The sequence below is a fragment of the Salvelinus alpinus genome, chromosome 27, assembly GCF_045679555.1.
Source record: "Salvelinus alpinus chromosome 27, SLU_Salpinus.1, whole genome shotgun sequence".
Lineage (NCBI taxonomy): Eukaryota > Metazoa > Chordata > Actinopteri > Salmoniformes > Salmonidae > Salvelinus > Salvelinus alpinus.
The window spans coordinates 22,004,048-22,022,099 of NC_092112.1; positions in this window are offsets into that span (position 1 = coordinate 22,004,048).

The window sequence follows — 18,052 nt, forward strand, 5'->3', positions numbered from 1 at the left end:
TGATCTCCACTATAAAAAGCGTCTAGACATTATCTCACATTTCTTTTAAACTAACATTTAGTTTTCAACAGCGGAGATTTGTATAAACCTTGCTGTCTGTCTCTCCGACATTTGCAACATTGTTTCAATACTCCAGCTGTCCCATAGTAATGAACTGTCCGGAGTCATAATCATGAATCAGCTGGCATAATTGTTATTGATATATACAAAGAAATTTAAATTGATAGAAGGTAAAACAAAACGAAGTGCAGTCTTTCCAGCTTAATTTTGAAGAGATTGTGTTAGCTGTGTTGTTGGCTTGCTCCTCTGAACAACAGTGTCCTGACGAGTGAGCACATTTTCTATGCCAGGAGGCAAAATCGCGCCACATTGTTATGGGTGTATCCAAATAAGTGATTGTAAATTAGCTGTAGTTGGCTAACTAGCAAGCAAGGGATAAGAACGTTGCCAGCTAGTATGTCAATGGAACATTTAGAACAAACGACTGGATTGCGTCCATATATAGAACAAAAAGATTGAACAACTGGGTCGTGTCTCTAGCAACTCAACTGGGTCGTGTCTCTAGCAACCGAACCGATAGAATGAACTACCAGCCGGTTTGAGTAGCAACCCCTAGATTTGTGTTGGGATTATATCTTGTGGAGGGATTTAATAGATTGAATAAATTCATCAAAATAACATTTTAAATTAAAATATGTCAATCATTATTTGAATATGTTGGTAACCCGTTGTATAAAAGTGATAATGCCCTTGAAGCCAGTGTTTGGAGGATACATTAGCACGGTTTGCCGGTCCTCAACTTTGTCTCAGGCCTAACAACACCCGTGCCAATATATCCTCCAAACACCCGCTTTAATAATGCACGCTCTGGAATGCCCTTCAAGCCATGCCATGGTATAAGTAATGCTAACTCTATCAATTTGGATACTGTTATGGGTTATGTTCTCTTGTGTGTGTTGTTGCATTGAGCAATATGAACATATAGGCAAATGGGTTTTAGTTTCCAGTTAAACCAAGGCCCAATGAGTTCCCTGTCATTGAGGCCTGTCACATTTAAGTCAGACTCAGGCCATGCGCATAAGACTTAAATAGAGGTAATGAACTCTATGATCACCCAAGGGCAATGTCTGTGTCCCAAATGGCACTCTTTTCCCAATATAATATACTCCTTTTCACCAGGGCCTATAGATCCCTGACCAGGCCCCATAGGGCTTGGGTCCAAAGTAGTGCACGGTATACAGAATAGGGTACTATTGGGATGCAACCCATGTCCCTATATCATGGTGCCATCTAGCCAGATACTCTACACTACTGCCTGGCTGGCATATCTGGCAATAAGCATGAAATAATATGCTGCAGGATGTAAATAAACCATCACATTGGCCTTGCTTGTACCCTCGGCCCGAACGTGCTTTTATTCCTTTTGTCAACTCTATAAAAGAACAGGCTTCATTAAACCTTTTACATCTGGGATTTATCCCTTTAATGGCATTACAGCACTCCCATCAGTACTTTTAAACAGTCCTCATAAATTGTGAGAAATTATGGGGGTTTTGGCCGGGTGGGAATGTGGGGAGTTGGCAGCCACTTCTAGCTGATCCATGCATCAGAGAGGCAGTGTGGGACAGAGAGAGCCTGTGTCCCAAATGGAATCCTAATTCCTATTACAGTGCACTTCTTTTGACCAGAGTTTGGTCAAAATAAGTACACTGTAATAAGGAATAGGGTGCAATTTAGGACACACTCACAGAATGCTGAGTGGTGGTGCCAGATATATAAGGGGCTTTGGGCTGTTTGCCAGATGGATCAACACGACGCTGCTGGCCAGGGTCTCAGTACAACCCGGGGGCCCTTCTAAGACAAAGCAGGCGTGGGGATCTGAGGAGAGAAATCCACTCAGCATCCTGCCAGCCCAGCACACTCTCTCTACCTCATCCCCTCCTCGTCCACCTCCCTTCAGGCGCCCCCTCCCTGGCTTCATCAGCACACTATTGTTTGTGCTGTGGCAGAAAATAGCCCTGTCCACAATACAGCGCAGCAGTGGCAGAGAAACACTTGAGTGGTGAGAGGAGAGGTTCTGTGTGCTGTGAGCCAGCAGTGCACCTGTGCGGTGACTCAGAGCCCAAGATGGAGCGGCAGAGTGGGCAGGTGTTGTTGCTCTGTCAGATGCTTATTTCCCTGGTTCTTATGGTTGTCTATATAGAGCTGCAAATAAACTTGTGATGTGTTGGGGGGAAAACGCTGCTGTATGGTAAACAAACATGTGGTGTAAATAAATAGACAGTAGAGGTGGTGTGTTGCTATGGATATTGATATAGGCTAACCTACTATAGCAGAGTGGAGCTGATGATCTTTGTTAGTTGTCACCAAACGGATAATCGTGATCTACTGGTTGATCACCAAACATTTCTGTAAAAAACCCAAGTATGCTTAGCTGGCTGCCCATCTCAAAAAACCCGACAATAAAGCCTTGCGTTCCTATTCTTTTAATTTGTTTCCAGCTGTTGGAGGTAGGTGCACTTGATTCAGCAGCCCTAGCGCCAGGAAGGCAAAGTGTTCCCATTTTTTTCCCATTTCATGTTTCTGAAGGTAGAACTCCACCTACCCTGCAGGCCCAGAGAGCAAATCAAGTGCACCTATAACCGCTGGCCAATAAAATAGCTCATATCACCATGTCTGCACAGTTTCCTCAAGCCATAGACTGTAAAAATGAGCCTCAAAAGCAAAGCAAAATACTGTGAAATTTCTAAACTTTTAAAACCATGACTAGAGACTCAACGAATAGAGCAAAGAGCTGCTGTTTTTATGAGAAAGGTCATGTTTAGGCCTAAGTTGTTATTCAGCACTGTCAACACTTTGTTCAACACATTTATAAGCCATAAAATGTGTGTTCTCCTTACTTCCACTCACACTACAACCAGCGCTGCAGCTGTAATGAATGACTATAGCAAAGTGATCAGCTTGCGTTGTTATTATTAGTGGTCTTTTGTTCTTTTTTTTTTTACTTTATAGATTTTCAGATATGAGAACAGAAAAACAGTACAACCCCAACCCCTATCCATCTACCCATCCCTCCCATCCCATCCCTCCCTTCCTGCCACCCACAAATCAAGGCATCATACAAGGATATCACAAAAAAGTAAATTAAATAGGACAAAAACAAACAGTAATAGAAACAAAAACAATGGAAAAAGTTACATTAAATAAAGTCGGTATCATAATTATAGTTGAGTCTTATCAGCACAATATATGGCCACTAGAACAGACATGAATGCTTACCGAAATATACAAGTTACACTTAGTAAAAGACAGGCTCTCCACGTATTGTATGAATGGGGACCAGGTTAAGTTGAACTTTTGTCGGGACCCATGCACAGGGTACCTAACCTTCTCCAGAAGCAGAGATGACACCACCTCCTTAACCCACTGCATAAAGGAAGGCGGCTTTGCAGACTTCCAGTGAAAGAGGACAAGGCGGCGAGCTAGCTGCGAGGTAAATGCTATCGCATTCGCCTGATGCATGGTAATGTTCTGATCTAGGGGAAGTACAACAAAAATGTCAGTGAACGGGTTGGGGCTAATAATTGTATTAAACATATGAGAAGCCACTCAAAGATTGGCATGATTAATATTCTGTATTATATTGTATAATTTGGAGATTGTGCACTTCAGATGCGGGTTAAGATCTAAGAACGTCTCAACAGGACACTTAGCGGGCTCTAGTGGAAATTAAGGGAAATGTTTTTTAACAAAGCTGCGAGTTTGCAGGTACCTAAAAAAGTGTGTATTGGGAATATCATGGTGAACCCTCAGAGTATCGAATGAGATGAATGTGTTATCAACAAATAGGTCACAAAAAAACACCAGACCATTCCTATGCCAGAACTGGAATGTTGTGTCAATCTGCGACGCTGGGTAGAGATGATTAGATGTTCATGGAGAGAAGCTGCTTGCTTGTTTAAGGCTAAAGTGATTTCAGAATTGGGACCAGATTTTAAGGGAGTTCTTGACAATGGGGATTCAAAACATGGGTGCCAAGGTTCATGGGCAGTGGGGAGCACAGAAGCGAGACAGGAGAAGTAGGATGGCTTGACTGTAACTCCATGATGGCCCAGGCTGGACCATCCTTGTTTTCAAATGCAGAAACCCAATAAAGACATTTAGATATATTTGTTGACCAGTAGTAGTGTAAAAAATGGGGAAGGCCCAGCCCGCCAGCGAGCTTAGATCTCTCTAGATAGACAGTACAAGTCAAAAGTTTGGACACACCTATTCATTCATGGGTTTTTCTTTATTTTACCATTTTCTACATTGCAGAATAATAGTGAAGACATCAAAACTATGAAATAACACATATGGAATCATGTAGTAACCAAAAAAGTGTTAAACAAATCAAAATATATTTTATATTTAAGATTCTTCAAAGTAGCCATCCTTTGCCTTAATGACAGCTTTGTACACACTTGGCATTCTCTCAACCAGCTTCACCTGGAATGCTTTTCTAACAGTCTTGAAGGAGTTCCCACATATGCTGAGCACTTTTTGGCTGCCTTTCCTTCACTCTGTGGTCCAACTCATCCCAAACCATCTCAATTGGGGTGAGGTCGGTTGATGTGCCTGGAGGTGTATTCGGTCATTGTCCTGTTGAAAAACAAATGATAGTCCCACTAAGCGCAAACCAGATGGGATGGCGTATTGCTGCAGAATGCTGTGGTGTGTGCCTTGAATTCTAAATAAATCACTGATAGTGTCACCAGCAAAGCACCCCCACACCATCACACCTCCTCCATGCTTCACGGTGGGAACCACACATGCGGAGATCATCCGTTTACCTACTCTGCGTCTCACAAAGACACGGCGGTTGGAACCAAAAATCTCAAATTTGGACTCATCAGACCAAAGGACAGATTTCCACCGGTCTAATGTCCATTGCTCATGTTTCTTGGCCCAAGCAAGTCTCTTCTTATTGGTGTTCTTTAGTAGTAGTTTCTTTGAAGCAATTTGACCATGAACGCCTGATTCACGTAGTCTCCTCTGAACAGTTGATGTTGAGATGTGTCTGTTACTTGAACTCTGTGAGTATTTATTTGGGCTGCAATTTCTAAGTCTGGTAACTAATGAACTTATCCTCTGCAGCAGAGGTAACTCTGGGTCTTCCTTCCCTTGGTGGTCCTCGTGAGAGCCAGTTTCATCGTAGCTCTTGATGGTTTTTGCGACTGCACTTGAAGAAATGTTCAAAGTTCTTGAAATGTTCCGGATTGACTGACCTTCATGTCTTAAAGTAATGATGGACTGTCATTTTTCTTTGCTTATTTGAGCTGTTCTTGCTATAATATGGACTTGGTCTTTTACCAAATAGAGCTATCTTTTTTATAACAGCCCTATCATGTCACAACACAACTGATTGGCTAAAACGCATTAAGAAGGAAAGAAATTCCACAAATTAACTTTTAACAAGGAACACCTGTTAATTGAAATGCATTCCAGGTGACTACTTCATGAAGCTGTTGAGAGAATGCAAGAGTGTGCAAAGCTGTCTTCAAGGCAAAGGCTAGCTACTTTGAAGAATCTCAAATATAAAATATATTTTGATTTGTTTAACACTTTTTTGGTTACTACAGGATTCCATATGTAGAAAATAGTAAAAATAAAGAAAAACCCTTGAATGACTAGGTGTGTCCAAACTTTTGACTGGTACTGTACCTTTCTCATTCGTGGATTTGACTTATTCCAAATTAAGTTGGAAAGCAGCTCTCCAGTTGTTTGAGCATCGATTTTGGCAGAAAATTTGGAATAAGTACAAAAACGTAGGTAGTACAGTCATCTTAACAGAATTAATGCGGCATGCTAATGAAATGGGAAGAGGCGACCACCTTATGAAATCCTGCTTAGTGCGCTTCAGGAGTGTTTTGAAGTTATGTTTAAAGAAAGCCTTAAATGAGCGTGTGACCTTTATCCTCAAATATGTGAAGACCTGATGCTCCACCTTAAACGGGAAATTGGCATACCCAATACCTTCTGCTAACTGATTAATGGGGAGAAGCACACTTTTTGTTAGGTTTAACTTATAACCAGAGAATGTCCCAAAACCTTGTAGCATGTCCAAGAGATAGGGTATATACTCCACGGGGTTAGAGATGTGTAAAAGAAGATTGTCTGCATACAAGGACACTTTGTGAGTTATGTCGCCCCTTAGTATTCCCTTAATACTCTCCTCCGCCCGCAGGGCGATAGCAAGAGGTTCAATAGCCATATTAATTTGGAAAGGGGATAAACAACAAGTGTGCCTGGCCCCTCTATGGAGAGGGAAGTAGCTGGAGGTAACATTGTTGGTGCGAACAGAAGGCCCTGGGGATGAGTAAAAAATCTTAATCCAGGAAAGGAATGATGGGCCAAACCCAAATCTCTCTAGTACTGTAAATAGATATTCCCACTCAACCCGGTCGAAAGCCTTCTCAGCATCAAGAGAGATGACGACCTCTGGCTGTTGAGTCGAGTGGGCAGAATAGAGAACATTAAATAACCTGCTCATATTATAGAAAGATTGCCTACCTGAGATAAATCAGAGTTAATTACCTCAACTAACCGGTGCCCCTGCACATTGACTCTGTACCAGTACCCCCTGTATATAACCTCGCTATTGTTATTTTACTGCTGCTCTTTAATAATTTGTTACTTTTATTTTTTATTTTGGTATTTTTCTTAAAACTGCATTGTTGATTAAGGGCTTGTAAGTAAGCATTCTACCTACACCTGTTGTATTCAGCGCATGTGACAAATACAATTTGATTTGATTTGAGTTAATTATATTAGGCATCACTTAGTGGGAATTTTATAATCGAAGCACAAGAAGCTTATAGGGCGGTATGAGCCACAGCCTAGGGGATTCTTGTCCTTTTTAAGCAAAACCGAAATACTCGCCTGGGTAAGTGTCTGGGGCAGTTTCTAATTAGAAAAGATTTCATTGTACATTGATCTAAGGATAGGGGATAGTTTGGAGGAGAATGCTTTATAAAATTCAATAGGGAAGCCATCAGGCCCAGGACCTTTACCACTCTGCATGGACTGGATTGCCAGAGTAGCTTCCTCATCACTTATTGAGGCATCAATGTTCGTTTGTTCATCAGAATTGAGACAGGGGATGTCCAGATTGTCTAGAAATGCATGCACATGAGATGTGTCAGGAAGAGCCTCTGACAAGTAAAGAGCAGAGTAGAATTTCTTAAATTGATTGTTGATTTCTTTGGGATTGGTAGAAGATGAATCAGCTGCAACACAGATTTCAGGTATGGTGCTACTAGCAGCGGATTGTTGAAGCTGGTGAGATAACAACTTGCCAGCTTTCTCTCCGTGTTCATAAAATGTCTGCCTCGACTTAAACAGAAGCTGCTCCGTTTGTTTAGTAGAAATCTTGTCAAATTCCGATTGGTGTAGCAGTCTCTCTTTGTAGAGTTCAGGAGTTGGAGAAGAGGCATATCTGTTGTCCACATCTAGAAGGAGTTGAGATAGCTCCAATAAGCGTTCAGTTCACTGTTTGTTGTCATACGCTGTGTATGTGTCACGCCCTGACCTTAGAGATCCTTTTTATGTCTCTATTTTGGTCGGTCAGGGCGTGAGTTGGGGTGGGCATTCTATGTTTTTGTTCTATGTTGTCTATTTCTATGTGTTTGGCCGGGTGTGGTTCTCAATCAGAGGCAGCTGTCTATCGTTGTCTCTGATTGAGAACCATACTTAGGTATCCTTTTCCCACCTGTGTTTTGTGGGTAGTTGTTTTCTGTTTTTGTGTCTGCACCAGACAGCACTGTTTCGCTTTCGTTCTCCTGTTTGTTGTTTTTTTTCAATTTGGTTTTTGGATTAAATTATGAACACTTTAAACGCTGCACCTTGGTCCACTCTTCCTTCAGCCCAAGAGAATCGTTACAGAACTACCCACCACCAAAGGACCAAGCAGCGGGGTAAGGAGGACTGGACATGGGAGGACATCCTGGACGGCAAAGGATCCTACACGTGGGAGGAGATCCTGGCCGGAAAAGATCGCCTGCCATGGGAGAAGGTCGAAGCAGGAAGGAAGGCGGAGGTAGCTAGGAGAAGGGCCAAGGATTACACGGGGACAAGGCTGGCACTAAAGACCGGGAGGCCACTGCCAAATTATTTTTTGGGGGGGAACACGGGGAGATTGGCTGAGCCAGGTTGGAGACCTGAGCCAACTCCCCGTGCTTACCGTGGCGGCGTCGTACTGGTCAGGCACCGTGTTATGTGGTGGAGCGCACGGTGTCTCCAGTACGCGTTCTTAGCCCGGTGCGCTATATCCCAGCTCCTCGCATCGGCCGGGCTAGAGTGGGCATCGAGCCAGGACGGATTGTGCCAGCCCTGCTCTCCAGACCTCCAGGACGTCTCTACGGCCCAGGATATCCTGTGCCGGCTCTGTGCACTGTGTCTCCAGTGCGTCTGTACAGCCCAGTGCGTCCTGTGCCTGCGCCCCGCACGTGCCGGGCCAAAGTCACCATCCAGCCAGGACGGGGTGTGCTGGCTCTTAGCTCGAGACCGCCAGTGCACCTCCATGGCCCAGTGTATCCGGTGGCTCGGCCAAGGAAGAGGCCTCCTGCATGTCTCCCCAGCCTGGTGAGTCCTGTGCCTGCTCCCAGAGCCAGGCCTCCTGTGTGTCTCTCCAGTCCAGTGGTGATCCATGGCACGAAGCCTCCAGTGATGGTCCATGGCAGGAAGCCTCCAGTGGTGATCCATGGCACGAAGCCTCCAGTGATGATCCATGGCACGAAGCCTCCAGTGATGATCCATGGCAAGAAGCCTCCAGTGATGATCCATGGCACAAAGCCTCCAGTGATGATCCATGGCACGAAGCCTCCAGTGATGATCCATGGCACGAAGCCTCCAGTGATGATCCATGGCACGAAGCCTATAGTGATGATCCATGGTAAGAAGCCTCCTGTGATGATCCATGGCACGAAGCCTCCACTGATGATCCATGGCACGAAGCCTCCTGTGTGTCTCTCCACTCCAGTGACGCCCTCCTGTCCGGAGCTGCCAGAGTCGCCCTCCTGTCCGGAGCTGCCAGAGTCGCCCTCCTGTCCGGAGCTGCCAGAGTCGCCCTCCTGTCCGGAGCTGCCAGAGTCGCCCTCCTGTCCGCACCTGCCAGAGTCGCCCTCCTGTCCGCACCTGCCAGAGTCGCCCTCCTGTCCGCACCTGCCAGAGTCGCCCTCCTTTCTGATAGTGATGGCTGCCCCTCTGGCCTTAGCAACAAAGTTGGAGTAAAATATTTGGTCGACCCATCCTCTCTTTAGTTTATCATGGTCGCTGGACCAGAGATGGGTCTCATGGAGAAAAACAATGTCCGGACGTAAAGACTTAAGATGAGCATACAGTCGGTTACGCTTGACCACATGGTTAATTCCTATAATATTAGGGATAGGCCTCTTTTTTCTCCACTTCCTGTCTAAATGACGAGCCCAAAGTAAACTGCCTGTAGCTCAGGCCCTGAAGCCAGGATATGCATATAATTGGTAACATTGGAAAGAAAACACTTTGAAGTTTGTAAAAAATGTTAAAATAATGTAGGAGAATATAACACAATCGATATGGTAGGAGAGAATCCAAAGAAAAACCAAACATAATCTTTTTTGAGAGAGACCAACCATCCTCTTAGAAATGCAAGAGAAAGGTCATATTGAAAATTAGCTCCCTGGATACAATTTCTATGGTTTCCACAGGGTGTCAGCAGTCTATGTTCAAGGTTTCAGGCTTGTAACTTCAAAAACGAATAAGAAATATCAGTTTTAGTAGAAGGACACAGTCTTGAAAATTTGTGTTTGCGCGCTTCATGAAGACATTACGCACCTGCTAAAATCGGTTTCCTATTGAACATACTTCTTTCCGATATAAATATTATAGTTTGATTACATTTTAGGGTATCTGAGGAGTAAATAGAAATGTATTTTGACTTGTTGAAACAAAGTTTAGGGGTAGATTTTCGGATTCCTTTCTCTGCAAGTTGAACAAGTGGATTACTCAAATCGATGGCGCCAACTTAACAGACTTTTGGGGATATAAAGAAGGATTTTATCTAACAAAACGACACTACATGTTATAGCTGGGACCCTTTGGATGACAAATCAGAGGAAGATTTTCAAAAAGTACGTGAATATTTAAGTACGTGGAAAACTATTTTGATGTGGGGCGCCGTCCTCAAACAATCGCATGGCATGTTTTTGCTGTAATAGCTACTGTAAATCGGACAGTGCAGTTAGATTAACAAGAATTTAAGCTTTCAGCCGATATAATACACTTATGTACATAAATGTTTAAAATCTATAATATTTATGATTATTTATTTGAATTGTGCGCCCTCCAGTTTCACCGGAAGTTGTCCCGCTAGCGGGACACCGATCCTTAAGATTATTTATAAGTTCCAGCTGATAAAGCAAGTGGGGCGTAGAGTATGTAAATTAGGCATAGTCATAGTAATTAGAAATGAATGTTAGTACAATCACATGGTGTGCTGAAAGGTCAGAATAATAAAATAAAATAAAATAAAAAACAGCAAAAAAAAACGAAATACCCAGAAAACCTTGGACCCCTATGCTGGCCTTCCCCCTGATGGAATGTTGCATCTACCTCTCCTAGACCAGAGCAAGATACTACCATGTTAAACCGAACCTCAGTAGAGCTCTATCCAGGGCGAACATTATCAAGTTTACACCTAGGGAAGGGATTCTGGAGGGAACCACCTCAGTTCTCCAATGTATCTTATGCAATATGCATATTTGAAGGATAATAAAAATATATATAAAAAAAGGAGGTGTATGTTCCGCTCCTATACATACCATCATTGTTCATAATGTTAAGTTGCTGGAAGAATAATTGTCCTTTTTGTCAGCAGGGTGTAGGCACGTTCCTAATCAAGAAGTCGCGGTAGCATGGCTAGTGTATGGTCAGGGGCAGAGTACGGGCCTACAATGGCTAGTTAGTCGTATACCGCCTGTCCTCCTGTGGATGTACTGTAGGTGCGCGACGACATATTCCTTGACCCTGGTTGGGTCCACGAATGTCTTATCTTCAGCACTGCTGGGTAGAGAATGCGGAACTTGGTGTCCCAGCAGCGATGTAGGAGCCCCCTCACCTCGTTGAAGGTTGACGTCTTCTTCATGACTCCCGCCGTGTAGCCCGGGTAAATGTGACTCTTCTGGCCATCGTGGGTGATGGGATCCGCTCGGGATACCTTACGGAAGACATTCTCTTTCTCCTGAAGGTAGTGGAATTTGACTACAATGGGTCTGGGCCGCTCCCCATTCTTCGGTGCAGACTGTAAGCTTCTGTGCGCACGTTCAAGGGTAGGGGCGTAATCGGGGCCTAGGATTTTCTGTAGCAGTTTAGCTATGAACAGGGTAGGTGAAATCCACCTATGATCTCGAGTCCCTCTCTCATGCCAAAAATGTGACCGTTCCCCCGGCGCTGTCTGTTCTCGAGGTCCTCGACCTTACTAGTAAGTTTGACGACATCTGATGATAGCCGGGTGACTTGCTCTTCCAGTGTCACCACTTTGTCGGAGTAAGTATTTGTGGCTCCCTCCAGGCTATTCAGACGGGTTTCCTGTTTCGCCAGGTCTTCTATAACGCAGTCTTTGTGTTGACCTCGGTGGCAAGAGTGACTATTTGTGCGGATAGGTCAGTGGATAGGGACTCCACCTTAGCTAGCACGGTCTGTTCAGAGTGATAGCCACAATTTCCTTGGTTAGGATATCTGGTTAGGGGATCAGAGTCCGTGTCAGTATCGGGTGAGCCTAAGGCTTTAGTAGAGGCCTGCTCTTTTGTGACTCATGGCCGTTGTTGTTTCGACATTTTACGATGAAAAAAACAAAATGCCCCAAAAAAATTGCCAGATTTGTGAATTGTATTTGATTCTAATAGAATTTTACAAAATGAACGCGGTAGGGGAGGTGTTGTGAAATATTAATAGTCAATTGTTCGCCCTGGACAGGAGCACAAAGAAAACGTGTCTTCACATGTTGCTGCTCACCAGCGCCCCCCGTGTCTTTTTTAATATCAAGGAATATTTCACTTTCTCTGGTCATAGGAGTAACAACATGAATTGGTGCATGAGTCAGAAATAATGCAGTGCGACTTGAGTTTCTCCCTCAGCTGGAAGACTGTGTCCCCTTTTCTCAGTGGAGGGAGGTAGAGTGAAGGGACGTGAGTCCGGTTGAGAGGCAACCTCACAGCTGCTCCCTCCCCTCAGACTGACCATCAGATGCAGGCCATCAGTCCAGTAAAAAAAGCTCACTCAGCTGTGCCTCACAAGTAATAAATCAAATGATCTATTACCAGTGTGATTATATACAGTGCCTTCAGAACTTATTCACACCCTTTGACTTATTCCTCGTTTTGTTGTGTTACAGCCTGAATTCAAAATATATGCACAATACCCCATAATGACAAAGTGAAAACAATGTTTTTAGAAATGTTTGCTAATTTATTGAAAATTACATTTACATAAGTATTCACATCCCTGAGTCAATACTTTGCAGAAGCACTTTTGGCAGTGATCACAGCTGTGAGTCTTTCTGGGTAAGTCTCCAAAGATTTCCACACTTGGATTGTGCAACATTTGCCCATTATTCTTTAAAGAATTCTTCAAACTCTTTCAAATTGGTTGTTGATCATTGCTAGACAACCATTTTCAAGTCTTGCCATATATTTTCAAGCTGATTTAAGTCAAAACTGTAACCAGGCCACTCAGGAACATTCACTGTCTTCTTGGTAAGCAACTCCAGTGTAGATTTGGCCTTGTGTTTTAAGTTATTGTCCTACTGAAAGGTGAATTCATCTCGCAGTATCTGGTGGAAAGCAGATTGAAGCAGGTTTTCCTCTAGGATTTTGCCTGTACTTAGCTCCATTCCGTTTATTTTTTAACCTTTAGAACTTAATGATTACAAACATACCCATAACATGATGTAGCCACCACTGTGCTTGAAAATATTGAGAGTGGTACTCAGTAATGTGTTGAAATGGATTTGCCCCAAACACTTTCTATTCAGGACAAAAAGTGTATTACAGTATTACTTTAGTGCCTTTTTGCAAACGGGATGCATGGCACTGTACCTACATTTTTAAAATATGATTTAAAAATGTTCTGAGAAGAACAACATTGGCAAGGCAGTTCAAGGATAGCCAATATGCAGTGATAATGTATTGGGCCTATAGCCTACTGCACAAACCTCATTGCTACAGCACTGTTTTTCATTGGTTAATATTGCATAGGCTTACGTTTTTTAAGTCATGTTTGTAAAATATCTGAGCGGTAGATCTCAGCTTGCATTTTGACTCAAAGTGATCTTGACTCAGCAAAGGTTGGTGACCACTGATCTAAGTGGAGTTAGCATGACTCTGCTGAGCCCAGCATCCCAATGCCACTAGGCAGGAGGGGAAGGATAAAGAACATCTCCTACAGCCACTGAGTGCTGGATGACAGCGGAGCTGAAGAGACAGAGCTCATCACACATGATAGATGGGCTCCTGTGACTGGAGTCATTAACTTGGTTTGACGGCTAGCTCATAGCTGTCACTGCGGCAGAAGAGGCTCGGCATGTGGGCTAGATAAATCATAACACCACTGAGATTACTGGTCCATTTCTTACAAAATAATCTGCTGTGACAGATGAATGGAGGAGTTATGTAATTGTGGAGGTCATTATGGAGTGGGACGTGTTAACACACGTAAAGTACATTTACATTTACATTTAAGTCATTTAGCAGACGCTCTTATCCAGAGCGACTTACAAATTGGTGCATTCACCTTATGATATCCAGTGGAACAACCACTTTACAATAGTGCATCTAACTCTTTTAAGGGGGGGGGGTTAGAAGGATTACTTTATCCTATCCTAGGTATTCCTTAAAGAGGTGGGGTTTCAGGTGTCTCCGGAAGGTGGTGATTGACTCCGCTGACCTGGCGTCGTGAGGGAGTTTGTTCCACCATTGGGGTGCCAGAGCAGCGAACAGTTTTGACTGGGCTGAGCGGGAACTGTACTTCCTCAGAGGTAGGGAGGCGAGCAGGCCAGAGATGGATGAACGCAGTGCCCTTGTTTGGGTGTAGGGCCTGATCAGAGCCTGAAGGTACGGAGGTGCCGTTCCCCTCACAGCTCCGTAGGCAAGCACCATGGTCTTGTAGCGGATGCGAGCTTCAACTGGAAGCCAGTGGAGAGAGCGGAGGAGCGGGGTGACGTGAGAGAACTTGGGAAAGTTGAACACCAGACGGGCTGCGGCGTTCTGGATGAGTTGTAGGGGTTTAATGGCACAGGCAGGGAGCCCAGCCAACAGCGAGTTGCAGTAATCCAGACGGGAGATGACAAGTGCCTGGATTAGGACCTGCGCCGCTTCCTGCGTGAGGCAGGGTCGTACTCTGCGAATGTTGTAGAGCATGAACCTACAGGAACGGGTCACCGCCTTGATGTTAGTTGAGAACGACAGGGTGTTGTCCAGGATCACGCCAAGGTTCTTAGCACTCTGAGAGGAGGACACAATGGAGTTGTCAACCGTGATGGCGAGATCATGGAACGGGCAGTCCTTCCCCGGGAGGAAGAGCAGCTCCGTCTTGCCGAGGTTCAGCTTGAGGTGGTGATCCGTCATCCACACTGATATGTCTGCCAGACATGCAGAGATGCGATTCACCACCTGGTTATCAGAGGGGGGAAAGGAGAAGATTAATTGTGTGTCGTCTGCATAGCAATGATAGGAGAGACCATGTGAGGATATGACAGAGCCAAGTGACTTGGTGTATAGCGAGAATAGGAGAGGGACAGATTCTCGCCACGCCACCTGGTAGGAGCGACCTGTCAGGTAGGACGCAATCCAAGCGTGGGCCGCGCCGGAGATGCCCAGCTCGGAGAGGGTGGAGAGGAGGATCTGATGGTTCACAGTATCAAAGGCAGCCGATAGGTCTAGAAGGATGAGAGCAGAGGAGAGAGAGTTAGCTTTAGCAGTGCGGAGCGCCTCCGTGACACAGAGAAGAGCAGTCTCAGTTGAATGACTAGTCTTGAAACCTGACTGATTTGGATCAAGAAGGTCATTCTGAGAGAGATAGCAGGAGAGCTGGCCAAGGACGGCACGTTCAAGAGTTTTGGAGAGAAAAGAAAGAAGGGATACTGGTCTGTAGTTGTTGACATCGGAGGGATCGAGTGTAGGTTTTTTCAGAAGGGGTGCAACTCTCGCTCTCTTGAAGACGGAAGGGACGTAGCCAGCGGTCAAGGATGAGTTGATGAGCGAGGTGAGGTAAGGGAGAAGGTCTCCGGAAATGGTCTGGAGAAGAGAGGAGGGGATAGGGTCAAGCGGGCAGGTTGTTGGGCGGCCGGCCGTCACAAGACGCGAGATTTCATCTGGAGAGAGAGGGGAGAAAGAGGTCAAAGCACAGGGTAGGGCAGTGTGAGCAGAACCAGCGGTGTCGTTTGACTTAGCAAACGAGGATCGGATGTCGTCGACCTTCTTTTCAAAATGGTTGACGAAGTCATCAGCAGAGAGGGAGGAGGGGGGAGGAGGGGGAGGAGGATTCAGGAGGGAGGAGAAGGTGGCAAAGAGCTTCCTAGGGTTAGAGGCAGATGCTTGGAATTTAGAGTGGTAGAAATTGGCTTTAGCAGCAGAGACAGAAGAGGAGAATGTAGAGAGGAGGGAGTGAAAGGATGCCAGGTCCGCAGGGAGGCGAGTTTTCCTCCATTTCCGCTCGGCTGCCCGGAGCCCTGTTCTGTGAGCTCGCAATGAGTCGTCGAGCCACGGAAGTAGCTACAGTACATCAAGCCATTTTCACATCTTAATCTACTGTGCTGTGGCACGCAAGTTTCATCAGTCACTTAGTCAGTGTGTCTGTTGCAGTGTATCTGTCATTTATTTGTTCTTGACAAACTAGGCAGTTTGGATAGCAGCAGGCCTATTTCCCTCACTAGATGGATCCTACTGTAGATGATCCTCAACATCAAAGTTACTTCAATCTGAAAAGTCTCACTGAAAGTTGGTGAGTTTTCTCAGTTGGACATGTTCTGTTTTTTTGTGTAGTGTCTCTCTCTATCTTGGCAGTGACTAAAAGGCGAATTGGATCGGTGAGCTCTCCAAAATTATTTTGGCCTAGCTGGGTTGTTTGTTTGATGTGGAGGCAGTCTCCCTACCATTCAATCAGCGAGCTACAGAGCTGGAAACTACACCCCTCAAGCAACCATTCACCCCTATCACAGCTCGCTTAACTGAGTCATTTGCAGGCTATGCAGGGTCAGTAGGCACTAAAGGCAGAGACTGATAGCTTCCTGGCAGGGTTCGAATCTGGAGCAGCAACTAATTTCACCCTCTTCATATCAACTTCAGATCAAATACAGTATGCAACCAGCAATTCGTCTCGATTCATCTCACCCTGTTGATATCAACTTTAGATCATATAAGAAACCTTCAATATCTCAATACATTTTCTCATTACACGCCACCACGGGAAACATTAAAATGTGTTTCTTTTGCTTTGTAATTATCCTCAAAGGAGGAATAGGTTAGCTACTCTAAATTCACATGACAGAAATAAAGATAAATAAAAATGCATTCTGAGCTTCCCTTTCCCCCTCTGACTTATAAATTATATGAGATACAAGCTATGGGGCAGCAGGTAGCCTAGCGTTTAGAGAGGTGAGCCAGCAACTGGAGGGTTGCCAGTTTGAATCCCAGGTCTGAAGGGAAAAATCTGTCTGGAAATGCTCTGGCAACTGGAGGGTTGCTGGTATCAAATCCTAGATGCCATTGCCTGCTGTTGTTTCCTTTGAGCAAAGCACTTAATACAGTATGTATGTGGCGGTGGGTACAGTTTAAGAAGAGGGAGGATGATTATTTTTTAAATTATGAATATGGCCTTATTTCTATTACAGCATGTTGGATGACTGTCATATTCACCCAGCTCAATGTAACATCGATAGGTTTATGCTACTAAGTGATATTCAAATTTTCCCTGTACCCATCATGAGGTTGCTACAACCTAGCCTATGAATGAAAGTGTACAACGTAGGTGCACAGGCCAAGAGAATTTTGAGTAATCAAGGTGACTGCCTTGCACGCTCTTGCCTGCATCTAGCTGATCTAGGGTGTACTCATTAGTCCAACAGTTGCAAATGAGAGTTTCTATTGGACAAATTCAGGTATGTTTATTCTCGTTTCGTTCTGTTTGCGTCCGTTTATGAAACGTTTTTTCAACAGATTTGGTGGAATGAATACACCCCTGATCACATGCAAACAGTTCATTTTCATAGCAGCCACATAAAAACAGTATGATCACTTTGCTCATTGTATATAATATTCCTTTTGCAACTATTTAAGCGCTCTTCTCCTCTCACCTTTTTCCTTCGCTTGTGGACTTCAGTGCACAACACATCAGCTGTCTGTGACCAGGTGAAAAAACCTTTTCAAGCCAAACCTTCATATCATGACCGCTAATCGCGACACACAGCCTACATCGTTGTCATATCATAGTCAACTAGAACTACTAGAACTAAAGCATAGTAAACCCACTACAATCATGCAGACTGTGTACAGTCAGAAAGAAACTTAGCAGTTACACCGGCAGGCCCGGTGGCAATAAATTTATAAAACCAAAAGCTTACCTTAACTTGGAAGAGTTCCATTGTTGGATAGTCATAGTCAGCTAGCTAACCCTCTCTGTTTGAGCCAGGTGTTTGAGTAGACTAAACTAGCTAGTTGCATTTGTTAGCGAAGTGATTTTTTTTTTTTTTAATACAGCAAAATATAGCTCTCTCTCTCTCTTCTCCTTAATTTTGGAAGAAATTCATTTGTTCAAAACTTTTCAACTATTGTCTTTCCCTCTCTTTGAGTCAACTACTCACCACATTTTATGCACTGCAGTGCTAGCTAGGTGTGGCTTATGCTTTCAGTACTAGATTAATTCTCTGGTCCTTTGATTGGGTGCACAACATGTCAGTTCAGGAGCTCTGATAGGTTGGAGGGTGTCCTCCAGAAGTTGTCATAATTACTGTGTAAGTCTATGGAAGGGGGTGAGAACCACG